We start from the raw sequence: 26510 nt of genomic DNA, 5'->3' as shown, positions 1-26510 counted from the left end.
TGATATTGAACAATTTTTCATGTGCCTCTTGATCATTTGTATGTCTTCCTTGGAGAATTGCTTGTTTAGGTCTTTTGCCCATTTTTGGATTGGGTTGTTTGGTTGTTTCTTACTAGGTCGTATGAGCTGCTTATATATTCTGGAGATCAAGCCATTGTCGGTTTCATTTGCAAAAATGTTCTCCCATTCAGTAGGTTGTCTTCTTGTTTTCCTTATGGTTTCCTTTGCTGTGCAGAAGCTTGTAAGTTTCATTATGTCCCATTTGTTTATTCTTGCTTTTATTTCTATTGCTTGTGTAGACTGTTCTCGGAAAACATTTTTGAGATGTATGTCAGATAATGTTTTGCCTATATTTTCTTCTAAGAGGTTTATTGTATCTTGTCTTATGTTTAAGTCTTTGATCCATTTTGAGTTGATTTTTGTGTATAGTGTCAGGGAGTGTTCTAGCTTCACTGATTTACATGCTGCTGTCCAGCTTTCCCAACACCATTTGCTGAAGAGACTGTCTCTATTCCATTGTATATTTTTGCCTCCTTTGTCAAAGATTAGTTGACCAAAAGTTTGTGGGTTCATTTCTGGGCGCTCTATTCTGTTCCATTGGTCTATATGTCTGTTTTTGTACCAATACCATGCTGTCTTGTTGACTGTATCTCTATAGTATTGTCTGAAGTCTGGGAGAGTTATTCCTCCAGCCTCTTTCTTTCTTTTCAGTAATGCCTTGGCAATTCTAGGTCTTTGATGGTTCCATATAAAGTTTATATGATTTGTTCTAGTTCTGTGAAATATGTCTTGGGTAATTTAATAGGGATTGCATTAAATCTGTAGATTGCCTTGGGCAGTATGACCATTTTAACAATATTGATTCTTCCAATCCAAGAGCATGGGCTATCTTTCCATTTTTTAAAGTCTTCTTTAATTTCCTTCATCAATGGTTTATAGTTTTCTGTGTATAATTCTTTCACCTCCTTAGTTAGATTTATTCCTAGGTATTTTATTACTTTGGGTACTATTTTAAAGGGGATTGTTTCTTTACTTTCTTTTTCTGTTGATTCATTGTTAGTGTAAAGAAATGCAACTGATTTTTGAACGTTAATCTTGTAACCTGCTACCTTGCTGAATTCTTCGATCAGCTCTAGTAGTTTTTGTGTGGACCTTTTAGGGTTTTCTATATATATAGTAACATGTCGTCAGCATATAGTGACACTTTTACCTCTTCTTTTCCAATTTGGATCTCTTTGATTTCTCTCTCTTGCCTGATTGCTGTGGCTATGGCTTCCAAGACTATGTTGAATAAGAGTGGTGATATTGGACATCCTTGTCCCAGATTTTAGTGGGAAGCTTTTGAGTTTTCACCGTTGAGTACTATGCTGGCTGTAGGTTTGTCATATATAGCTTTTATTATGTTGAGATATGTTCCCTCTATACCCACTTTGTTGAGAGTTTTTATCATAAATGGGTGTTGAATTTTATCAAATGCTTTTTCTGCATCTATTGAGAAGATCATGTGGTTTTTGTCCTTTCTCTTATTGATGTGATGTATTACATTGATTGATTTGCGTATGTTGAACTACCCTTGTGTCCCTGGGATGAAGCCCACTTGGTCATGATGTATAATCTTTTTTATGTGTTGTTGGATTCTATTTGCTAATGTTTTGGTGAGGATTTTGGCATCTATGTTCATCAGTGATATTGGCCTGTAATTCTCTTTTTTGGTAGTGGCTTTGGTTTTGGTATCAGGGTGATGGTGGCTTCATAGAATGAGTTTGGGAGTATTCCCTCCTTTTCAGTCTTCTGGAAGAGTTTGAGAAGGACTGGTATTAGTTCTTCTTTGTATGTTTGGTAGAATTCCCCGGTGAAGCCGTCCGGTCCTGGACTTTTATTTGTAGGGAGGTTTTTTTTTATTGCTATTTCAATTTCATTTCTACTGATTGGTTTGTTCAAGTTGTCAGTTTCTTCTTGATTCAGTCTTGGTGGACAGTATGTTTCCAGAAACTTGTCCATCTCCTCTAGGTTATCCAGTTTGGTTCCATATAGTTTTTCATAATATTCTCATATGATATTCTGTATTTCTATTTTATTTGCTGTAATTTCTCCATTTTCCTTTCTTATTTTGCTAATTTGTGCTCTTTTTTCTTCTTTGTGAGTTTGGCCAGAGGTTTGTTGATTTTACTTACTTTTTCAAAAAACCAGCTTTTGGTTTGATTGATTTTTTCAAATCTCTATTTTATTTATTTCCTCCCTGATCTTTATAATTTCCTTCCTTCTGCTGCCTATTGGGGTTTTTTGTTCTTCTTTTTCTAGTTCTTTTAGTTGGTGGATTAAACTGTTTATTTGAGATTGTTCTTCTTTTTTGAGGAAGGCCTATATTGCTATAAACTTCCCTCTTAGCACTGCCTTTGCTGTGTCCCATAAATTTTGTGTGGTTGTGCTTTCATTTTCATTTGTCTCAAGGTATTTTTTAATTTCAGCTTTGATTTCCTCATTGAGCCATTGGTTTTTTAATAGCATATTGTTTAATCCCCATGCTTTCCTTTTTTTCTCCTTTGTTTCTCTGTTGTTGATTTCTAGTTTCATGGCATTGTGGTCAGTAAAGATGCTTGAGATAATTTCTGTCTTCTTAAAATTGTTGAGGTTTCTTTTGTGCCCAAGTACACAATCAATTCTAGAAAATGTTCCATGTGCGCTTGAAAAAAATGTATATCCTATTTTTGGGGGGTGTAATGCTCTGAAAATATCCACCAAATCTAATTTTTCTATTGTATTATTTAGTTTCTCTGTTGCCTTATTTATTTCCTGTCTGGAAGATCTGTCTTGTGATGTTAATGCGGTATTAAAATCTCCAACTATGATTGTATCCCCATCAATATCCCCCTTAATCTCTGTTAGTAATTGTTTTAGGTATTTAGGTGCTTCTATATTGGGTGCATATATATTAATGAGTGTAATATCCTCATCTTGTATCACTCCTTTAATCATTATAAAGTGTCCTTCTTTATCTTTCTTTATGACCTTTGTTTTAGTCTGTTTTGTCTGAAATCAGTACTGCAACACCTGCTTTTTTAGTTTTTCCATTTGCATGGAATATCCTTTTCCATCTTTTCACTCTCAAGCTATATGTGTCTTTCTCCCTAAAGTGGGTTTCTTGTATGCAGCATATTGAAGGTTCTTGCTTTATTATCCAGTCTGCCACACTATGTCTTTTGACTGGAGCATTTAGTCCATTAACATTTATAGTAATTAACGATAGATGTGTGTTTATTGCCATTTTGAACTTATCTTTGTAGTTGATTTGGTATATCCTCTTTGTTCCTTTCTTCTTCCTTTTGTGGTTTGGTAATTTTCCTTTGTATTATCATGGATTTTATTTAGTTTTTGTGACTCCCTTGTAAGTTTTTGGCTTGTGGTTACCCTTTTCTGTAAGTCTATTAGCCCATTACTATATCTCGAACCCATCCTACCGAAAACAAAAAATTTAAAAAAGAAAAAAAAGTACTCTATATTTTCTTGCTTCCCTCTCCCATTCTTAATGATTTAGATTTCTTCTTTTACAATTTCATGTTTATTCTATTTGTAATTCATGGTAGTAATCACCTTTCCAGTTATGAGTTTCTCATTTTTGTAGCATCCCGTTTCTTTTCTATTTAGAATAGACCTGTCAATATTTCTTTTAACATGGGTTTAGTGTTGCTAAACTCTTTTAGTTTTTGCTTGTCTGTGAAGTTCTTTATCTCTCCTTCTATCCTAAAGGATAGCCTTGCTGGATAAAGTATCCTTGGCTGCGTCTTTTTTTCATTCAGGACTTGGAATATATCTTGCCACACCATTCTGGCCTGTAGTGTTTGCATAGAGAAATCAGCTGAGAGCCTTATGGGGGTTCCCTTGTAACTCACTCTTTGTTTTTCTCTTGCTGCCTTTAGAATCATTTCTTTATCCTTGACTCTGGCCATCTTGATTATGATATGTCTTGGTGTGGGTCTGTTTGGGTTCTTCCTGTTTGGGACCCTCTGAGCTTCCTGTACTTGGATATCTGATTGCTTCTTTAGGTTTGGGAAGTTTTCAGTCATGAGTTCTTCAAATACCTTGTCAATCCCCTTTGTTCTTTCTTCCCCTTCTGGAACCCCTATTATGCATAGATTGGCATGCTTTATATGATCCCATAGGTCTCTTACATTGTTTTCATTGTTTTTATTTGTTTTTCTCTCAGCTATTCTGATTGGGTGCTTTCTATTGTCCTCTGTCTTCTAGGTCACTTATTCGTTCCTCTGCCTTATCTAGCCTGCTTTGTACAGCCTTTAGGTCAGCTGTCGTCTCAGCAAGTGAGTTTACTAATTTTACTTGGTTCTTCTTTATAGCTTCTATTTCATTTTTGACATATTTTATATCTCTAAACACTATTTCTTTTAGTTCCTTCAGTACTTTGATCAGTCCTTTTTTGAAATCTTAATCTAGTAGGCCAACAATGTCCATTTCATTGATCGGGATTTCTCTTGATCTTTTAATTGGGAGTGGTTCCTCTGCTTCTTCATATTGCTCATATCTCTCTGGCACCAGTGGGTGGGTGGGTCACTCCCCCTCCCGATGTTACAGTCAGATGCTGCGCTCAGGTGAGGCAGGTGGGTGGATTGTGCCCCCTCCCAGCACCATGGTTAGTTGCTGCGTTCCTGCCAGGAAGGCGGGTGGCTGCGCGCCCTCTTCCGGCACCGGTTACTCCGCTGCCCTGTGCAGCTGCCCACTTCACATTGGGTCGGCACTCTGGAGGCGGGCTCAGGGAAGACCACAGAACAACCCTGCCCCTGCTCTGTGCCAAATCTCAGCTCCTTGTTTGTCTTGGCCGTGCAAGTTCTCTGAGGTGCCAGAGCAGAAAGATCCTATCTGCCTTGGGCTGTAAACAAGTCTCAGTCCTGCCTAGGAGATTGCGGAGCCCCTGGGTGCGGATTCAGGGCTCGGCCCCACCCCCGCTCCCTCCTGGGCACTGGCACAGGAGACTATGGCGGCTGTGGCTGCGCCCCCGCTTCTTTTCTTGCGAGAAGCTCCAGTAATGGCACCGCAGGTCTGAGGAGACAAAGGCTACTGTGCCTCTCCCCCTCGGGCACACCAGCCGTGTTGCTTTGCTTTTTCTGCAATTTATGGGGGACCGAGGTTGTTCTGCTCTGTATCCCCTCCCAGCCACGGCACGCAGCACCCTGCAGTCCCCCGGGGCTGCCTCAGTGCAGCTGCCCCAGTCCTCCGCCCAGCTCGGGCAGCCTGTCCTGGCCCCCAGCTGCTGGCTAGTGTCTCAGGCTGGGTGTTGTGGGGACCCTTTGTGCCCGTTTAACTTAGTTCTGTCAGTCAAGGGATGCTTGGGGCAGATCTGAGCCTTGGAGGCTTCCCCTCCATCACGTTGGCCTCTCCCTTGGAGGGGACAGACCCAGCGAATGAGTGCTATTCCTCCTTTGCCGCTCCCTCCGCACGGGATCGGTCCCGCACTGTTTTGCTTTTTCTTCTTTCTTTTTTCCTACCAGATTTTTGGCGTCTTTGTCTTTCGAAGAGGGCGATGTTCTGTCAGAGTTTGGCAGGTGCTCTTGTTGGCTAAGTGGGTCCGTAGATGTGAGTTTTGGTGTATTTGTGGGAGAGGGTGAGCTACAAGTGTCCTTTTACTCTGCCATCTTGCTTCTCTCCCCCGAATTGATATCTTTCTTTTTAAAAAAGAATATGGATTCACAGACATGAATTTTCTTCTAAGCATTGCTTTAGTTATATCCCGTAAGTTTTGGTATGTTGTATTTTTGTTTTCGTTTGTCTCGGGGTATTTCATTTCTCTTGTGATTTCTTCCTTGACTCATTGGTTATTTTGGAGTGTGTTGTTTAATATCTGTGTATTTGTACCATTCCCAAGTTCAGTGTTACTGATTTCTGATTTCATTTCATTGTGGCCAGAGAACATACTTTGTATGATTTCAATATTTTTAAATTTGTTGCAGCTTGTTTGATAGCCCATCATATATTCTGTTCTGGAGAATATTCTGTATGTGCTTAAGAAGGCTGTGTATTCTGCTGGCGTTGGGTAGAGCGCTTGCTAGCTGTCTTTTAGGTCTAGTCAGTTTATGGTGTGTCCATATTTTCTACAGTCTTGTTGATCTTCTGTGCATTTGTTTTATCTATTATTCAAAGTAGAGTATTGAAGTCTCTAACCATAAGTGCTGAATTGCTTATTTCTCATTTAATTCTATTCATTTTCATTTCATGTATTTTGGGGGCTCTGTTATTAGATGCATATATTTATTTATAATTGGTATATGTTCTGATGGCTTGAGTCTTTTAAAATCATTCAATATCCCTCTTTATTTTTAGTAACCTTTTTTAAAAGTCAATTTTGTCACTGTGTTGCACTGTGTCAACACAATACAGCCAATTTACCTTTCTAAGAGTTGTAATTTGCATGATATAATTTTTCTATCCTTTTCCTTTCAAACTATCTATATATTTGAATATAAAGTGTGTCTCCTGTAAACAACATATAGTTGGCTCTTGTCTTTTTATTCATTCTACCAGTCTTTGCCTTTTAATTGGATTATTTCATTCACATGTATCCTTACTGACATGGTTTGACTTACGTCTGCCATTTTCCTATTGTTTTCTATATTTATGTATTTGGATTGAATGGATATTTTCTAGTGTAACTTTGTAATAGCTTTAATTTTTAAAACTGTATTTTTGAACTAATTTCTTAGTGATTACTGTAGGGCTTACAGTATGTATGTTAACTTATTAGAAATGTATATTAACATACCAAAATCAGATTTATACTAAAACAATTCCAATGAGATGGAGAAAATATACTCATGTATAGCCCTATTTCCCCTCTCACATTTTAGTTATTGTTTTTATACATATCACGAATACATATATTACAAATCCAACTATACCTTATGATAATATTACTTTGTGTATTTTAGTCTTACTTTTTATTTTTAGTCTTACTTTTAAATGAGCTAAGAGAGAAGAGTAAATACATATTTATAGTTCTTAAAAATATTTACCTTTTATTTACAATTTCTGGTTTTTAAAATTTCTTCCCGTGAATTTGAGTTACTACCATCTTGTATCATTTCCTTTCTTGCACACAGCTTTGTTCCTATAAATATTTGACAAATATGTTAAATTCTATATTTTTTAGGCCAACAATAAATTACATTGTATGTATAGTTTTATGCAATTTCTTTTAAAATCAGTTCTAAGAAGCAATAAAGAAAATATTTTATTGTATTTTATAATTAACTATGTGGTGATCTTTACTGGTACTCTTTGTTCCTGTGGATTTGAATCACTATCTGAGGTCACTTCTTTTCTGCTTAAAGAACTTCCTTTATTTATTATTTATTTTTTTTTGGTTAAGACAAGTTTGCTAACAATGAATTCTTTCAGTTTTTATCTTGGAATTTCTTTATTTTGCCTTTATTATTGAAAGATGGTTTTGTTGTATATGATATTTTGGTTGACTTTTTTAAACCAGCACTTTGAACATGTCGTCCCATTGACTTGCTGGCCTCCACTGTCATTTTATGAGAAGTCAGCTGTTAATCTTCTTGGGGTTTCTTTCCATATATTGAATTAATAAACTGTTGCTGCTTTCAAGATTTTCTCCTTGTCTTCATTATTTGATTATGATGTCTTTTGGTGTAGATCTCTTTGAATTAATCCTATGTTGAGTTCTTAGCACTTTTTGGTTGTGTAGATTGTTTTTCATCAAATTTACAGAATTTTCAGTAATTGTTGCTTTAAATATTTTTTAATACTCCTCTCCCTCTCCTCACTTTCTAACACTTCCATTTAGTGTATATTTGAGTACTTAAATACTGTCCCACATTTATCTGAGCCTTTGCTCATTTTACTTTGTTTTTTTTTCTATTTTCAGGTTGCATAATCTCCATTGATCTATTATAAAGTTACCTGATTCTTCCTTCTGCCAGCTTATGCCTGCTATTTAGCCTCTTTAGTAAAGTTTTCATTTCTGTTATTGTACTTTTTAACTCTAGAGTTTCCACTGAGTTATTTTAAAAATAACTTTTATCTTATATTGGTACTCTCTCATTGCACCTTTCTTTAATTTTTTAGATATGGCTCTCTAGTTCTTTATACACACACACACACACACACATGTTCTTTCTATATATATATATATATAAAACTGCTTTGAAGTACAGTTGACCTTTGAACAATGTGTTAGGTGCTGACCCCCATGCAGTCAAAATTCTGTGTATAATTTTTGAATCTCCTAGAACTTAACTACTATTAGTTAAATAACTTACTGTTGACTGGAGGCCTTATTGAAACACAAATAATCAATTAACATATGTTTTTTATGTTATGTGCATATTTACATGTATTTTGTGCATTTATGACATAGCTAATTTCTCTTATTTTTTTGGTATTTCTAGACTGTGTATGAATTTTTGATCTATGAATTTTTTTCAAATTCTTGTGAATCTAAAAAAATTTTACAATATATTTATTGGAAAACAGTCTTGTATAAGTGGACCTATGCAGTTCAAATCTGTGTTGCTTAGGGGTCAACTGTACTGTCTGTTAAGTCAGATATTCAGGTCCCATCATAGGTATTTTCTGTTCCTTGCTTTTTTTCTGTGTATTGGTCACAACTTCCTGTTTGCTTGCATGTCTTGTAATTTTTTGTTAAAAGTTGACATTTTAAATATAACATATTGTAGCATTTGTGGATACTGATCTTCTCTCCTGAAATATAAAAATGGGCATCAAAATGAGTATAGTGCTAAATCTGACTTCTAACCTCTTTCCTTGTCTCAACTTTCTCAGAAAATATTTTTAACAGATTTTGAAGACATACTGAAGAAAGAGAAAGAGAGAGATATCTAAGAAAGAAAAGATTGAGAAGAGATCTAAAGATTCTCCATTCGATCTTATCTCTCGTTTCTATCTCCCCAGGTTGAATATTATGGGATGTATGGGGGTGGGAGGACAGCTAGAAGGAGAGCCAAAGGAAAGAGAAAAAACTGCTCTATATTCTCTTTTTGAAAGCAGTGTTTTACACTGAACTGCTTTTCTTTTTAAAGCCTTATGAACTATGTGCTTTTGGAAAACAAGTGGGGATAAGACAAAATCCAAAGAAGAAAAAGGCAGAGATGACTACTGAGCATTGTCTTTGAAAATGAGCGATAAGCCCTTTGAGTTTTCTATCTAAATAGTCTAGTATATGTGGCTAGAAGTATTAACTAAGGCACTTTTTAGGGAGCAAAATCCCTGCTAATTAGGAAGAGTCTGAACTTGACTGGATTGTGTCCCTGTGTTGTTTTGGTCTGCCAACGTCTTTTCTCTTATTTTCTAATAGTATCACCCCCTTGAAGTTTGAGGGAACATCTCTACCTCCATTCCTCATGTTCAGGAGGAGCAGTTAATCATAGTACTTATCTAGGTGTGGACCTGCGACCCTGCTTGTTCAGTTCTTCCTCCACATCTGTGAACTTTACTGTGTTCATGTGATAAACATCTTTCCCCTTCCTTAGGTCAGTCAAAGTTTGTTTCTATTGATTGTAGTAAAAAAAAATCCCTCGACACCCAGACCCATGTGGTAGATATCTCTTTAGAACTTTATTGTAGCTGTTAAGATCCTCTAGCACGTGATAATATTACTAGCCAAATAACACTGATGATAAAGCAAACATCTATTTCAAATTCAAAGGAGTGAAAAAGAGAATGATTATAAAATGAAGAGTTTGTTTAAGAGAGCTGGATACTACTGATCCTTTAAATGCTAGTCCAGAGGGAAACACTGAAAGGGTAGCTGGATGCCAGAATGACTAAATTCAGAATTTGAACAAGGAACAGGAAGGAAAGTGGAAAGAGGCCCAGGTATTCCTTTAAACTACGTTAAAGAAGAAAACAAAGAGCTGGCTGTGATGCAGAAAGCGGTATGAGAAAATCCTGCACACATCACGAAAGCAAGTACCATGTCCTGGCTGTTTCCTCCTTAAGTCCTACTCCTGTGGGATTTTTGTGCATGACCTGTGTCATACCTGATGCCTCTGCACTCTGCATCAGGCCCTTGGTCTGCCAGTTAGAGTGCCTCCTGCTGGAGGGGCTGCTGCTGCAAGTGCAGGTTCTGTTGGCAGGTCCCTGGGGGGATTTTCCTTCATCGACTGTTATCTTTCCCCATCCTGGTTGCGAGCCTCCCTCTCAGTGCTACCTTTGTCCTCTCCGCTCTGTTGCCCCACCCTCTGTTGATCTTATGTCAGGGCTCTTCTGTGACTGTCCCTTTCTGCTCTGTCCCCTCTCTGGTCCCTTCCAGAGATGGCAAGATTCCGTCTTCTCTTCTGGCAGAAAAAGTAAATTCTTCAGCACCTCTCTCCACAACCCTCCCTCCAGATGAAAACACACATACCAACCGTGGTTCACAAACGTGGGTTTTGTTAGCTTTCACAGCTTCTCAGGTCTTGGAAAGCAGAGGTTCTGTGGGTCAACAATAGGTTTCAATCCCATAAAATCAGGCTTTCGCCTTGCTCTTTCTCTGGGTGAGAAGGGACCTGTGAGTAGTCGACCCCCCATGCAGAAGCACTGGATGTAGCCCCATTCCGTACTTGATGTCCAGATTTCTCCACGGGGGACTCCAATCAACTTGCTGCTCTTAGGACTCCAGCTCTGTGAGATCCCATCACAGCTAGAGCATGTTCTCCTTTTGCCCTGATGGTTCCACCTGTCTTAAGGCGGGGGATCCTCCTTATTCCTTCAGTGAGCATGCTTTATGGCTCCAGCTGCCCTGCCTCTCTCCCCTCCTCCCCGTCAGACACAAGCAGTTACCTGGAGTCACATGCTCATGGCCTCTCTCACTATGAGTGATTCTAGACCATCAGGCCTTCATGTGACAGTATATTTTTGGGGATTTCACATGTTGAGAAGATGTGTAGACCTTTTTTGTGCAGAGCAGGTTTGACACATCTCCAGCAAATCTGTTCTTCTCAGCGGGGTCCTTCAGCTCTACAGGTAGGTGCACATGCCCCTGTGTGGGTGAGTCACATCACCCCTCCTCTGGACATCTAATGTCTGAGCACCAGGGAATGGTAAATTTTGTTTCTTCTTCTGTTTTTCAGAGACATTCATTGACTTGCATGTGCAGGTCTGTGCACTTCACAAATTCCTTTAGAGAAAACGGGAGGGAGAGAGAGGTCACACAAGTATGAGAGAATTGAGAGATGCGTTTCAGGGATTGGGAAATGAGTCCTAGTACTTCGTTCCATTGCTTTTTCAAAAAATTATTTATTGTATTAATTATTTTATTTTGGCGGAGGGCAGGAGAGTCAATTAGGGTTATTTGTTTTTAGAGTAATTAGGTACTGGGGACTGAACCCAGGGCCTCATGCATGCTAGGCATACACTCTACCATTTGAGCTATACCCTCCCCTGCTGTTTCATTATTTTTAAATAAGGATTAAATTCAAGAAAATGAGGGCGAAAATGACAATGGAAGATGGATAAAAATATGGCAGGTTTTAGAAAAGCATTTCTAATACTGTAAGGCTGAATAAAAGGCCCTAAGGAAACATAGTACCTTTTTGATAGTGTGGGAAAGCTTTCTTTAAAAAACCTTAAAAAAGCAGCATCTTAAGGTTTTTAAATCAGAATTAATGATCCATTTATCTCACGTAAAATAAACCGAATCTGGCTGGAAAGATTCAAAATAATTCAGATTGAGGGTCAGTGGGTAATTATTGAAAGCTTATTACATATAAAGATTTATATCTGAGGCTTTCATGTCTGTAACTTCATTGAACACCCAAAGTAATCTTGTAAAATTGTCATCATTATTCCCATTTTAAAGATGGGAAAACTGAAACTCCAGCCAATTAAGTTATTTCCTCAAAGTCAAAATAGGGAGTCAGATGAAATCCTTCCTAGTGTTCTCCCCTCTTTTTCCTCAGCTTTATTCAGGTATAATTGACAAATAAAATTGTAAGATATTTAAAGCGTACAATGTAATAATTTGATGTATGTATGCATTGTGAAGGATTCCCCCATCAAATTATTGAACACATTCATTGTCTCACCTATTTATATTATGATGATGATGATGATGATGATGGTGAATATCTAAGTTCCACTCTCTTAGTAAATTTCAGTTACAAATACAAAATACAGTGTTTTCAACAATAGTCACATTAGATCCTCAGATCTTATTCATCTTAGAACAGAAATTTGTACCACTTTTATCAATCTTTCCCTGTTTCCCCCAGCCCTCAGCCCCTGGCCATCTGTTTCTATGAGTTGGACTTTTTTTTTTCCCTAAGATTCCACATATAAGTGATACCATCTTCCTAGTGTTCTTGAACTGTTGCAAAACCAGTACAATTACTGAGACCCAACAGAAGCCAAAGGGGATGACTGACAATGAGAAATGAGCAGAAGCCTTTCTCCAGACAGGAGGGGAACTTGTAGGCAAGCAATTACCCTGTTGCCTAGGGGGAAACAGAAACTTTCTCCAAGGATGGTGCAGAGCACTCAGCTGCCAAAGCTGTGGGGTTTCAGAGGGGCTCCTAATCCAGGCCTGAGCTCATAAAAGTCCACCAGGCGTAAGCGAGGGCCCTGGGAGAAGGGTGCGTGCTCACCACCTCACAGAGAATAGTATTTGCAATTGCTGGAAACGTTACAAGACTATAAAAAAAATCACATGGACTCAGTCTCATAAATTGTCATGAATCTTTTGGATGACTCTGTAAAAGGTAACCAGTTTTTCATCATGGTGGGAAATGAAAGCAAAGTACAACTGTGAATACTTGTATAACTCATGCTTTGGTTGCGGGAGGGTTTGGCTGCCCCGCAGCCGAAGATGATGCACTCAGCTTACCGTGACTGGGATGTGGGGGGCCTTCCTCCTTTTGGGTGGTTTTCCCTGTCTAATACAGTCATCTGTGGAGAGACGCTCGTGCCCTACTCCTGACCATGTTAAACTACTCTGGGTGCCATGCTGCCCTGAACCAAATGCTTTACTCATGCTCTGTTCATATCTCTCTCCTGTGTCTGTGGGTGAATCCCTTTATTTCAAAATGAGGGACACTGCTTCAAAAATGATTGTCCTGCAGGATGCATGCAGCATAATGTCTCAGGCATGAGTAAAAGTAACTGATGCTCAAGCTTATCTGGAGGGCAAGTTTGGGTAGAGCCAAGGAAGGATCATGGTAGTGGTTTAATGTAAGTGAAGTCTACTGGTGTAGGAGTCAGGGGCTCGAGATGCTGGGTCTGGCACTCAGGGTTAAGGGGTGATTTTATTTTTTATTTTTATTCAAATTTTTAAAATTGAAGTATAGTTGATGTACAATATGATATAGGTTATAGGTGTACAATATAGTGATTCAAAAATTTAAAGGTTATGCTCCATTTATTGTTATAAAATATTGGTTATATTCCCTGTGTTGTACAATATATTCTCGTAGCTTATTTTCTACATAATATTTTATATATAATGGTTTGTACTTCTTAATCCTCTACCTTGCCCCTCCTGGCTTCCCTCTTCCCTCTGTTAATCATTAGTTTGTTCTCTGTATCTGTGAGTTTGTTTCTTTTTTGTTATATTCACTAGTTTGTTGTATATTTTAGATTCCACATATAAGTGAAATCGTATAGTATTTGTCTTTGTCTGTCTAACAATTTGCTTAGCATAATACCCTCCAAGTCCATCCACAATGCTGCAAATGGCAAAATTTCATTCTTTTTAATGGCTGAGCAGTATTCCATTGTGTATATGTACCACATCTTCTTTACCCATTCCTCTATTGATGGGCATTTAAATTGCTTCTGTATCTTGGCAATTGTAAATAATGCTGCTGTGAACATTGGGATGCATGTATCTTTTTGAATTAGTATTTTTGGTTTTTTCTGGATATGTTCCCAGGAGTGGAATTGCTGGGCTGTATGGTAGTTCTATTTTTAATTTTTTGAGAAACCTCCACACTGGTTTCCACAGTGGCTGCACAAATTTACATTCGCACCAATAGTGTACGAGGGTTCTGAGGAGTGCTTTTAAATGAGAAGTTTCTATAAAGTGGATCTGTATTATAGTATTTAATGAGATGATAGCAAAGATAAAGTGAAAGCATGAAGTATGGTACCTCGAACACAAAGACACTGATGAACTGAGGATGGGTTTGGAAGTGGCAGAAAGAGAGAAATGGGTGGAAGGGGAAGGTAGACATTTGAAGACTTGTTTCCCTGCTTGGTGGGTTTTTCACAGGTAAACTCTAGGGGACTCAGAGGTAGAGGTTCTCAGTACGGGCTGGTTTTCTTCCTGTTCTTTTTATCAGTTAAGTGGGCTTGACAGCCATGGATGATACTGATTGCTCCAGTGACCCAAATACTTCAATTTTTTCCAAGTGAAAAATTGGGTAAAAACTGATTCCTTGTCAAAGTACACCTAATAATGAAAGAGGACTGTGTTGCTTCCTTTCAGACTGTGTGGGATTTACCTCAGGCTCCTGGAACACAGCAGAGTGCACTAACCCGCTGGTCACAAATACAAACTTAGGAAAATGAGGTTGCTCTTGAGATAGACAGTGGAATTTTGAACGTCTGGGCCTATCAGGTCAACAGCTGTCTCTGGCCCAACTGCCACCTTTCCTTGTTTTGGATGACCTAGAAGAAGAGAACTGGGTAATAGAGAAAGGGGATTGCTCAATTGCAAATTCCTTTGATATAAGGCTGGTGTGCAGAGTTGAAGAGAAGGAGAGAAGGAAAGTTTTTTTTTTTTTTTGTCTCCTGTGACATTGTTCTGGAAAGTTTAGATTGCTGAAACAATGCAAAATTGATTTTTGAAATAGTGATTGGTTAGTGACAGATGAGCTCTTGGACTGTAACTTTGGTTGAGTAAGGGGGCACCAGAGAAGGCAGTATTGACTCTAGAATTTCTGTGTTGGAGATGCCTTGAGTTGCATCCTGCTTCCAGGTATGGGTTGGGGTAGGACAGAGTGTGCTGGGCTGGTCAGGGGTTTGCTAGGTATAGTTGGTAAACTGCTCTTAGAGAGTCTATTGCACTGGGATAGATTGGAGACCATGCTGTTTCTGATTAAAGGAGAGGGCATCCAAACCCTGTCAGCAACTCCATGGTGTCAACTCTTAAAAGGAGATGGGTTGCATTAAAAAGTCCACAAACAATAAATGCTGGAGAGGGTGTGGAGAACACGGAACCCTCCTACACTGTTGGTGGGAATATAGTTTGGTGCATCCACTGTGGGAAATAGTATGGAGATTACTTAAAAAACTAAAAATAAACTTAACATATGATCCAGCAACCCCACTCCTGGGCATACATCTGGAGGAAACTCTAATTTGAAAAGTTACATGTACACCAGTGTTCACAGCAGCATTATTTACAATAGCCAAGATGTGGAAACAACCTAAATGTCCATTCACAGATGACTGGATAAAGAAGTTGTGGTATATATATTACAGTGGAATACTACCCATCCATAAAAAAGAATAAAACAATGCCATGTGTAGCAACATGGATGGATCTGGAGATTGTCATTCAAAGTGAAGTAAACCAGAAAGAGAAAGAGAGATACCATATGATATCACTTATATGTGGAATCTAAAAAAATGAACTTATCTACAAAACAGAAACAGACTCACAGACATAGATAACAAACTACGGTTATCAGAGGGGAAGAGGGTGGGAAGGGATAAATTGAGGGTTTGAGATTTACAGATACTAGTTAACTACTATTTTTTAAAGTGGATAAACAACAAGTTTATACTGTATAGCACAGGGAACTCTATTGAGTATCTTGTAGTAACCCATAATGAAAAAGAATATGAAAAGGAATATATGTATGTGTATGTGGAACTGAAACATTATACTGTAAACCAGAAATTGGTACAGCGTTGTAAGCTGACTATACTATAATTTAAAAAAAAAAGAGAGAGATAAAAGGAAGAGGAAATGGGTTGGGGAAGCTGGGGCAATGGCTTGTTGAAGAGTAATGGGCAGTACATTGACTTAAGGAAAAGATTAGGAGACTTGAGTTCCAGTCCTGGCTCTACTGACAAGTCTCGTTGTAGGCAAATTAGACTCTTCTTTTTAGGTATTAGGTCAGTTATGTTTAAAATGAAGGGCGTAATCTAGAGCAGCACAGTCATGTAGAGACAGAACATGAGAAGCATATGGAATTTAAAATTTCCTAGTAGCCACATTTAAAAAGTAAAAAAACAAGTAAAATTATCATATTCTATTTAACCTGATGTATCTAAATTATTACAGTTTCAACAGGTCATCAATGTAAAATTTATAAATGCGCTATTTTATATCCTTTTTTTTTGGTATGAACTCTTCAAAGTCCAGTGTGTACTTGACATTCTTGACATATCTCATATCACCAGCACATTTGAAGTGCTCAGTGGCCCCACGTGGTCAGCAGCTGCCATATTGAACAGCGTGAATCAGGGTGATGTCTGAAGGCACATCCAGCTCTAACATTCTATGATTCCATGACAAGCCATCCCTGGACTGCTTTGCCTTTTTCTTAGTCATCCTTCTTCTTCTGGGTTCTCATGTTTCAAGGACCCTTGTGTCATCCTGAGCACAGGAAGAAATCTTTTGTGACTAGACCGTCTTGTCCCAGATAGGCTCTAGACCTCCCAGGAACAAAGCAGTTAACCCCCCTACTTACCTTGGGAAATTGCCTTGAGATCCCGTGTGAAAGGGGATGAAACACACAAATGCAAAGTAATTAGTCTGTGAGCATTTCTTCTTAACACAGTCACCGAAGTAAGTGTGGTCTGTGATGCATGTTCCTGCCCGAAGCCTCAGGAAGCGTAATTAACTATCTCCTGTAAAGTGCTCCGAGATGCTCCAGATGAAAGGGCCAGTGAGAGCCAAACATCATCCTGAGCAGCATTTGATCGTGCCCATCCCCAGGCTGCACCGTGACAAGCCCGGACTGACGTCACTCTCTGCAGTTAGCAGCTCTTCTGCCTGAGGAAAGATGTAATGGGAATGTTTAGGCCCCATTGGGTGACCCATTAAGAGAAAAAAGAAGAAAAGAAACACCCCCAGACTTTTGCTCCAGGGGCCTTGCTTGGTCATAGATTCCAAGAAGCAGATCCCATTTCCCCTAAATTGCACACTTACTACCTAATTGAACACTCTTCTCCTAAAGCTGAAGTCACTTCAGGTAGTAGATGAGTCAGAAGCAGCAATGTGGTTTCATTTGCTGTGAAAGCAGTTTTTTTTTTTCTTTCTTTCTGTTGAGTTGGTCTTCAGGACAAATATGAAGAAAGCCGGGTTTATCTTCAGCACATGCCTCTCTTCTCCTCCCAAGGCCTATTGCTTTTCCTGAGAACCCAGCCATCTAGCAGCCTGCCCATCTCTTACTTCTGTCCCTTGTCCCCTCCTGCCATCTCCAAACCAGGCACTGGACTCACTTACCCCTCTCATCTTTAGAACTGATTTCTCACTGTTGGCACCTTATAACAATTTTACCACACTTGTTCTCCCAGATGTGTAGCCGCATGTTGGTTTTTTTGCTCTGGGAATTTAGCAATACTTTGAGGTTTACTTGCACATTTGGATGTGAGTTAATTTCTCAGGAATGACTCTCAGGTTTGGGAGTGACTTAATTGACACTTCAGGGTGGGAGAAACAGTCTAGATGTTTTGTCATGTTTAAGCAGAGTGACATTTTTAATCACGGAGAGAATCTTAATACAAGTAAATAAAATAAAATTGTAACACTCTTACAGGCAGCCTCCATTCCAAGTAAATGTCATACTTACTCTGTTACTAGAGTGAATTTTTTGCTTTGCATAAACTTAAGCTTTAAACATAATGTGAACCTATGCTCCTTATTGACGTTCTAGCAAATATTAAAAATATCTAAACAAAGGAAAGAAGGAAACAAAATTCCAGTTCTGGGAATTTGTAGTATAGAGTCAGGGAATCTCCCACTATGAGAACAAATATGAGGATCTGGGAAAGCGGATGAATGGCAAATGTCCGGAGTCAGGAAAGAGTTGGGAGTCGCTAGAAATTCTGCAAAGGGAAAGTTAACTGCTGAACAGGAAAGTTCTGCAAATCTCTGATGCTGTAGTTTTAGTCATGGCAACTCTACTACTATGACACACACTTCACATACCATACAATTGGCAAAATTCTAACCCCTTCCACACCAAATATTGTGAATTTAGCTTAGTGTGAAACTTTTATAGTCATAACACATTTTAAAAGTAGAAACAGTAGGGAAATGAGATTTACTTAGCACAGATATACTTCTCAGCTCATTCTGTGGGCACAGATTAGTAAGAGGAAAGCCTTAGTGAGAGGAAGGCACTGATCATTTTTCCCCTACAAAGTCCACTGTTTCTCAGTCTCTTTATGTAAATGCAATAAGGAGATTATAGGAGTGATGTCGTGATGGAAATAGAGAGTCTTCTGGTGGCCAGGTGCATCTGTTGGCTGCTGAGAATTTGGGGGCAGCAGTGGACCAGCTGAAGGGGCAGAGCTCGGGGGAGGCAGAGCTCTTTCTGAGCAGTGGCTGTGAGGACACTCAGGGTAAAGAGATAGCACTACCTCCCAGCAAGGCAGTGACAATTTCCCTAACCTCTCTGTCCCTTTGCTCTCATCTCTGAGTTGATGGTACTGATGGTACTCATTGACTGTTTATTATACTTACTCTGTGTAGTATATTGTGCTAGATGTAGAGCAGCACAAACATGAGGAAAACATGGCAACCCCTACGTTATTGCTGCTCCTTTACCATGAAGATGACCTATTTTTGTGAGAAGAGCTGTTGGCTTAGAGATTCAAGAACCAGACAGAAGAGCTTCAGGTCATGACTTTGTGGGCAAAGGTCAAGGAGAAAGAATGTGTGATGGGAGAAACATAGCATGGTGTAATCCTAGAAGTGTGACTAGTAAATCAGGGTTGAAATCTCACTTCTGTGCTTCCCTCGTGTGTGACCTTGGACAAGTTACTGCACCCTTGGAACTTTGTAGAATGGAGATGATAATACCTAGGACCTTCTTAGGACTGAGGTGGGATCAATGAGATAACGTATGGGCAAGGTGGAGGAGAAAAAGGAAAGTGATGATGATTCTTCATCCATTTATTAAGCACCTACTCTTTCAGTGATTCACTTCCTGTGTGCTAGGGTCCAGTGATCTAGCAGAGAACAGGACAGTCCATGCAGCATAGAGAAGGTCAAGTCTGCTGCAGCACACGTTAGAGTGAAACATGGCTCTCCTGGGGCTTGGACTGCATCTACTTTTTACCTGGATAGCTTGGGGCCGGATCTGTGTTGGATGGCAGGTTAAGAAACATGGGCTCATAGACATAGAAAACAAACTTACGATTACCAGGAGGAAAGAGGGTGGGAAGGGGTAAATTGGGAGTTAGAGATTTGCAGATACTAACTACCATATATAAAATAGATGAACAACAAGTTCATTCTGTGTAGCACAGGGAACTATATTCAATATCTTGTAGTGAGAGTATAAAAATGAATATATATGTACATGTATGACCAAAATGTTAGGCTGTACACCAGAAATTGACACAACATTGTAAACTGACTATACTTCAATAATAAAAAAAAGAAACATGGGCCATAACAAGAATTATCTTCACTTAATTCACATAAATTGGCTTATGTATTTCATCTTATATTTTTCTTTACCATCAAGAGTATTCTGGGGATGAGTGGTATAAAACAGGGATGGAGGGAGTAACTACTATGTCAGTTTGTGGATGTCTATGCAGTTAACCTTGAGATTCCTACAAGACTGTCATTGGCCTGCAGGGAAGGCTGTCTTTGAATTAAACTTCCAGCGTGCAGAGAGGCCTTATTTGCACAGCAGTTGGTTTCCTAAGAAGAAACATGTAAATTAAAAAAAAAAGAACCTTATTAAACCCACTCGGACAGTTGTGAGTTATATATGTTTAGGCAGTTCTAAAGATATATGAGTAATCAGTCCCTAATTTTATTTGTCTTGTAAAGTTAGATGGTTGAGTCTCAGATTTTCTCAAAGTGAGAGATATCCTTGTCTTTAGTAACAAAAATTAACAGAGACCACGTGGGCTTCCTGGGGGGCAGTTGAGAGCAGGTTATTCAGCTCCTGCTTTAGATAAACATTGGATAAGAATGTTCAGCCGCTAACCACCCCTCCCCCATTTTCCGGCTCCCCACACACTCCCCCCAGCTCTCCCAGATGTTTCAGATTCCAAGAATGTTTGCATTGATTAAACCTTCTATTTTTTACTTATTTCCCCATCCCAGACCTTGAAAATGTTATCTTTACTTTTATTGCTTGAGATCAGGGCTATTTCTGGAAGGTGTGGGGTTCAGGGAAAAATCACATTTTGTGCTCTTCTCTCCCCTCGTTTTTTTCTTTCATACAGGTGGGAGCTAACAGAGCTTCAAGGGCAGCTGTTGTAGGAGAGACTATCCAGAGTCTATCTGTGAAGGATTCTGCTGGAATGTTCCCTGAGTGATGGATGAAGGGATGTTTCGGGGCTTGTTGATATAAACGATTCAGCCATCTTTTTTTAGAACCCTGTAGTCTTTGCTCAGGGATTTGGAGTATGGACTACATCTCTGTGTGTGGGGTGGGTTCTACGGGAGAAGGGGAGGATGGTCGTATCCCCATCTCCTGGGGAAGGAAGTCAAAGGCAACGACGCTGAGGAATTGCACTTTAGAAAACAAGTCACAGCCTCTGGAGTTGGCCTGTCAATCATCCAGCAGTCTAATTTCAACTCTAATTCACTTCAGTGATTTGGTACCTAGGTCACTGCCTTCAAGCTATGCTTGGGCCAGCGATTTGGGGCAGCCATGGGATAAAATACAACACACTGGGGACTTCAAGTCAGGAGACTTGGAATAAAACTGGATGTGGCCACTTCTCAACACTAGCCTTGGGCAGATCAGTTAACCCCTCTGAACCTCAGTTTCTTTATGTACTAAAATAGGGGTGACAACATCTACTTCATAGGGCTGTCATTTCAGTGTTGCTGTAAGGATTAAAGGGAGTAATTAATTTAGTAATTAAGATGAGGAGATTCCAATCCGGGGTTTGGCACACAGTAGGTGATTTGAACTGTCAGCAGTTTTGAAGCTCATAGGGTGCTCTTTCTTGGAGAGAAGTTGACTTCATGGGAACTTCTGTGTTCCCAAATCTCTTTAAAATCGTCTTCCCCTAAAAGTGAAGCTGATTTGGAGAGTTTCTGGGTCAAGGCTCTATCAGAATGGAAATTTTCAGGGGAAGGATATAGCTCAGTGGTAGAGCACATGCTTCACATGCACAAGGTCCTGGGTTCAATCCCTAGGACCTCCACTGAAAACAAATAAACAAAACCCCCCCAAAATTCAGTCACATTTCATCAGTGGCTGTTCTTTGTAAAGTTTTCCTCACTTGCTACAATGGGAAATAGGTGGGATTTGCTGAGACGGAGGGGTTATGGTTTTAGGAATGATGGGGAGGCTTTATTGCCCCAAGTCTGCAGCTTTAGTTGGGGTCCATGGAATTACATAGGGAAGGTGCAGATGCTCAGGCCTACTCAGATGCTACGTCAGAATATCTGAAGGCAGTGCCTGGGGGCCTGCAGTGAAAAATCAAGTACCCTTGAAGAGTCTCGTGCACACAAGAACCGAAAGGCACTGCTTTGAACTGTTACAGGCCATTATTACTGAGGTCAGCCGTGGTATTTGAGCGCAGGTTTTGATTTGTGTGGTTGGAAGGTTGGGAAGGAGAGTTGGCCAAGGGTAGGGGGAGAGGTGGGAGGTGAGGTAGGAATAACCGAGGACCAGTTCGGCTGCCTTACTTGATTTGGGGCCCAGTCCTTTCCTATCAGGAAGCCTCACAGTTGGAGTGAGAGGAGGACTGATTTCCAAGCACTTGAGCCTGGAGTGAATCAGTAAAATAACTTGCAATTTTTTTTTGCTGGAGTTTTTGGTTTTGCACAAGGTTCTGACAAGACTCCGTGTTGTGCTTATGGATGCACAGCAGAGATAAGATACTCTGACCATGGCCTGTGCCTATGGGAGCTTTTCTTTCACCTCCCTAGTAACCTTTTTGAGCCTAAATCACATATTTGTTGGCAACATTAGAAACAGGCATGAATTAAGTTATTGTATTTCCTGAATTTAACTCTTCCTTTGTACTACTCAGCCCACATGAATAAGGAATATGTTTTCCTCCTGGTGACACATCTGTAGTTCCTCCTTCTACCTCCCACCCAAACATCCTTCAAGAAAAGGAAGAGAGCATTAACACCAAGCACGACGAGATTTCAGACAATTTAGCAGGCTGTGGTGGAGTTCCTGGAATGGAGTGGAAAGCCCAAAATAGATATCCGGGAAGAAAAGAGGAAATGGGGGACAAAGAACTTACTTTAAAATTGCAAGACCTTCCTTTTATTGCCACAATTGAGTCACGTGAATTTTTGGTCTCAGCCATCCAGAGGGGTGTTCCCATGGACTGATTCATGTTCCTTGTTTCCTCCTTGAAGAAAAAAAGAAAAAAAAAAAAAAAGGAAACTCCTCTGATGATCTGAGTAATTCCAGCCATCAAAGTGGTAAGAACTCGTTGATCTCAGGTTCACACAGAAATTTCAGTGAACTAAGGAGGGCTTAGACATTCTGTTCCTGTGAAAAATTCATTCACTTAACATATGTGGATCGACGGCCTCCTATACGCCAGATGCAGGAATACAGAAAGAAACTAATAAGAAATTGTCCCTGCCATTAAGGAACTCTTTGTTTGTCGGAGAAGACACAGAGTAAATGATGAATGCTAGGAAATATGACCCTAAAAGGGCTGCTCTGATTTTCTCTGTGGCCCTTCACAGGGCTACTGCCCAGTGAAATCCAACACAAAGAAGAGTGTCACAGTCTAGTTGCTGTAGTGAGGTGTGTGATGTCCTCTCAAAATTCACATCCAGCAGGAATCTCAGAACATGACATTTGGAAATAGGGTGTTTGCAGAGGTAATTATGATGAAGGCATGCCCGATTAGGGCGGGCCTTAAGTCCTCTGAGGGCACACAGAGACACATAAGAAGAAAGACCGTGTGAAGATAGCAGCAGAGTTTAGAGGGATGCTGTCATAGGTCCAGGAATGGGAAAGATTGCCAGTAACCAACTAACTGAGGCTGAGAGAGAAGCTTGGAACAGCTTCTACCCTGGAGCTCCCAGAAGGAACCAACCCTACTAAAATCTTGATTTCAGACTGTGGTCTCCAGAACCTTGAGAGGATTCATTTTTGTTCTTCAGGCCCAGTTCTTGTGGTTTGTCATGGCAGTTCAGCAGTGCCGAAGTTTCTTCTTTGCCTTATGCTTTGGTATTTTCTAATCAGGTTCTTCTGCTTCGTTCTTAACTTTTCAGTACTGGTAGTGCCCTTGACTATGGTGGTCTCTCTCTCCATCTTTATGTTCTTTGTCCTCCTCCACTTGAGTTATTTCCAATATCCTTTTTAGAAAAGTCTTTGTTCCTTGTAACATTCTCTTGTGTCTGTCCACATGGACCTGCCAGCTCATGCCAGGTGTGATTCCTTGGCCTCACCTCATTTGCAAAAATTGTCAAGAAAGTAATAAATGTGTGAATAAGCAAGGATTTTAGCCCTTTGTGCTTTTAGTTGTACTTACAGAGGGAGAGGCAAATCTAATGCATTTTTCTATTGTACTGATACAGAAGTTGAGGTGAGTGTTGCTGGTTTTCTAATATCTCATAGCTGATCAGGACCAGAGTTGAGACTGAATCAAGGATCCTTCCATCTACCTCCCCGCTGGCTGTGCCATGCAGGAAGGGCATGGCCATTATACCACAAATTGCAGTACATAGATGCTGGAGATAAAGCTTTCTCTATTGGGTTGGTTTGTCTGGGAAAAATTTAAAAATTCGACTTCTTTTTCCTTCCCCTAGACTCATTATTAAGCAAATGCCAGATGGCAAATTTCAGATTGTATTTCAGTTTCTTCATTCACTCAGAAATTTTATGACCCTTGGTTACATATCCATAGGGGAAAAATGTTTCCAAAGAAGCTTGAAGATTGCTGAGGGGATTGAATGTCTCCCCAGTTACTCCTGGGGCACACTTAGGGGTAAACATATCTTTTTAATCTATTCATTTGTCTTTGTCTATGAGGGCTACTGGATAAATCATTCGGAAAAAGCAAGTAGGTTGATTTAATCAAATAAATGGCCTAATCTCTTCTTTCATTATTCCCAAAGATGATTGGTTGTGAAACTTGTGCTAGAAAGAGACCTCAGGATTGTTAATGGGCCAGCTACCTACCATATTTCTGTTTTTCATCACTGGCAGCCATATCACTCTACCAGCTGAGGAATAGGCCAACTGACCTAAAATGATCACAACAGCCATAAGCCCCCATTTCCACCTCCAAGTATACACCTGAGTGAAAGGGCTGGCTTCTGAGTGGCACTGCTGCTTACTGGAAGTATCACTTTGGGAAAGTTACGTAACCTCTGTGGCCTCAGTTTCCTCATCTGTAAAATCCATTTCTCAGGATTCTATGAGGACAAGAGATAAGATACATAAAGCAATGCTTGGCAAAGAGTAAGCACTCTACGGCTGGGAACTATGCTTATCTTTTATAAAATTACAATGATCATTTGTGTGTCTTTAAGCATAGGCTGAATCACAGAGAAATCTTAAATAAGAAGGAACTCCCCTTAGGCTTATTAATTTATTTGAGATAAGACTTCTTTGAGTCACCTTCCGTTTCATTTTGGCTGTTGTTCATTTGCTTATTAATGTGTCTGGACATTCTTGAGGCTCCTAGGAAACTGGTCAGGTGACGATCCCATGGCCTTTGTCCAGCCTCAAGTGTCCAGGTGCAAGGACTAGGTAGGGGGAAGTAGGAAGAGGCAACAAGGGGCACCCCTCTTCAAGGCTGATGATACTTAGGGCTGAGTTGCTCCAGACCCGAAGGGCTTGTACCTTAAAGGAGACATCTCAGAGATGGCATAAAAGAACAGTTCATATTAAAATAATGGGGACATCTCATTGTGCTGTCTGACCCCTCCTAGGTAGACAGATTTTCTGCCCTGCAGCAATCACATCAGTTCTTTTCATAGCTGTTTCAGATGCTGTTTGGTCTCCTCGCCTCCATTTTTTGCATATATCTGACAAGATAAGACACTATTTCCCTTCTCATCTAAGAGGAGTTAGAGTTTGTGCCACTCTGTGCTTAAAGGAAAGATTATGACTGGTATGCTATGAGGTTTGCTGAATGATCTGAATGTATCTAAGATTAAAAGAACACCTACCTAGTATCTTTTTTAAGAGATCAATTTGGACAAAACATCACATATCTGAATATCCAAAACTGGGACCAGTGGGGAAGATGGAGGGAGTTACAGATAAACAAATGAAGAATTATAAATGAAGTGGGCCCATCATATGGAGACATGAGTTTCAATCTGAACCTCTGGGCAACTGTGTTATACTGGAAAGGGCACTGCTCTTGAAATCAGAAAGTGTAAGTTGTGTTTCAGCTCTGCTTTATACTAGTGCTCTTAGACTGGGCAAGACCTGAGCCTCAGTGTCCTCATCTGTAAGTGGGGATAATGATGCCTGTCCTACCTGACAGGCTGGTTGTGTCGATCAAAGGAGTTTAAAGTCTGTGAAAGTGCCCTGTAAATTACAAAATGCCACATAAGTATTATCTGGTTATGGCCCAATGAAAAGGGACTTCACATCTGTTTATGTGTCCTCAGTGCGGAGCTGATCTTGATCTCTAAGGAAATTGGGATCAGCTCCTGACCTTGTATGGAAAATCGAAGGAAAGTGTCTGCAAAACCCAAATCACCTTCTATGACAGCTTCTTGTCGTTTCTCCATGAATCCAGGAAGAATTCAGCAGCTGAAGCAGTTTCGCTGCTTCACTGGCTTTCAAAACCTCAAGTCATCTGGAAAATTACAGGGTTGGGGTGGTTAAGAATGTGAAGCCACTGAGGAAGGCATTTTTGGAGGGCCCAGTGACCTAGTGCTGCTAAGCTCTGCTGCATATACCACGTATACAGAGAAGTAGACTGTTTTCAAGAGAGGACGAGGTTGGAGAAACTCAACTACTGGGAGAACCTTTCTGTGTTCAGTCCCAACAGCCTCAGGAGGAAGTTAATTTGCTCAGGTTTGTTCAGGGCTTTTCTAGTACAGTGGGGAAAAGGCAAAGAAAAAATCTTTATGAATAGAAGGAGGTGGAAAGTTAGAATTCTGGAGACCGTCTGAATTGCTGGAGCAAGAAGGATCCAGCCCGGGACATGGAGAATCAAATGTGTCCCTCCCTTGACTCCATCCCTTGATCTCTTTGCTGACAGGATATGCAGAGTTTTTCCTGCTAATAGAGCTCTTGGAAGATTTCAGCCAACATGTGGTCTCATGTAGGAAACACATTTGAGTGGTTTCCCTTCATGCCATGATAGTGGTGGATTTATGTTAGGAGCATGAGGTATGTCTTTCATAGTGTGCCCAGTTGAAGGATTAATGGTAATGTGAGTATTTAAGT

The 26510-nt window shown here is 39.9% G+C and overlaps 1 protein-coding gene across 19 annotated transcripts in view; it reads left to right on the top strand.

Moving 5' to 3' along the window:
* ADAM28 (ADAM metallopeptidase domain 28) overlaps nucleotides 1-26510 on the top strand; it is a 308912-nt gene that overhangs the window by 16039 nt on the left and 266363 nt on the right. The window contains exons 1-2 of one of the 19 annotated variants that reach the window (XR_012066059.1): nucleotides 25382-25485; nucleotides 25724-26135. The exons of 16 other annotated variants lie outside the window; for them this stretch is intronic. The gene's annotated coding sequence lies outside the window, so the exon portion shown is untranslated. Of the gene's footprint in view, nucleotides 1-22155; nucleotides 22562-23032; nucleotides 23325-25381; nucleotides 25486-25723; nucleotides 26136-26510 lie in introns of those variants that run through there. 2 more of the 19 variants (XR_012066061.1, XR_012066068.1) reach the window with 2 other exon arrangements.

This window comes from Vicugna pacos, chromosome 31 (genome assembly GCF_048564905.1).
Source record: "Vicugna pacos chromosome 31, VicPac4, whole genome shotgun sequence".
In the NCBI taxonomy this organism is placed as follows: domain Eukaryota; kingdom Metazoa; phylum Chordata; class Mammalia; order Artiodactyla; family Camelidae; genus Vicugna; species Vicugna pacos.
Note: the sequence above shows the minus strand (reverse complement) of the source record. Positions and strands in the feature narration are given on the sequence as shown.